Raw genomic sequence first — 1056 nt, 5'->3', positions numbered from 1 at the left:
AATGATTGCAAATTTTATAAGTAAACAAACAGAGGTGAAAAGTTATTTTGGTTTCCATATTCATCCACTCTCTCTCAAAATTGTTGTAACATGATCGTACTTTCTAGCCCACAAATAGCTGTTTCAGCTGCGAAATTTTGAGCTCCCTGAACCCGGTCAGTTTGTTCTTTTGTTGTCATTCCCCAGATTCTGCTGCAGTAGTTGGTTATGCTCCTGAAGGCCAACGACTCAGTTGTTGTTAAGCTAGATGTCTTATCTAACCTAGCTTTTATGCGTCTGAGAAAGAATAATACACCATTTACTTTTCTTATTATGTGGCTGATCGAATAACATATCAATATATGTTATAAGTATGCTAAGGTTCATTACCGTTTGTGATGGCCTGATAGGTGTCTCATCAAAAAGTATTGTTACATTTGTAGGCAAGAGAGAGAGAGAGAGAGAGAGAGAGAGAGAGAGAGAGAGAGAGAGAGAGAGAGAGAGAGAGAGAGAGAGACAATAGGCTTGGCTTTATAGTGCATAGTGATGTTTCGTTTCAATACCCTTGAACCACAGTCCTGTATTATGAGAGCAAATGATATTGCTCATTTTATCGAAGTTCCCATTGGTTTTGTTGTAGAAATATACCTATGAAAGTAAATTATATATATATATATATATATATTGTATGTATACACGCTTTAAAAGTACAGAGATAGTATACCTTAATATGAAAAAAAAAAAATTTATTGTGATTATTTTATTTCAGTGCTCGCACTTTTTCAGAGCTGAGCACCACAAAAATGAATTGCAATACGAGATCATTTACCAATGCATACAGGGAACGATAACGAACACTAGCCATACATATTTGATTGTTGTTTCCATATAAAGAATTTTTATGTTAAATTTAGCTACAGTTGAAAAATAATCATGTTAAAATTTTACTTAAAAAGTTTTAATTATCTATTTAATTTTGATAATGAAACAGAAATCGTTCGACAAATGAGATTAAAAAAGAGAGAGAGAGGCGAGTGACAAAAGCAAAAGCTTCATCAGATCCGAATCCCAGGTCGT

The sequence above is a fragment of the Macrobrachium rosenbergii genome, chromosome 40 (genome assembly GCF_040412425.1).
Source record: "Macrobrachium rosenbergii isolate ZJJX-2024 chromosome 40, ASM4041242v1, whole genome shotgun sequence".
NCBI classification, from domain to species: Eukaryota; Metazoa; Arthropoda; class Malacostraca; order Decapoda; family Palaemonidae; genus Macrobrachium; species Macrobrachium rosenbergii.
This window is presented reverse-complemented; position numbering follows the sequence as displayed.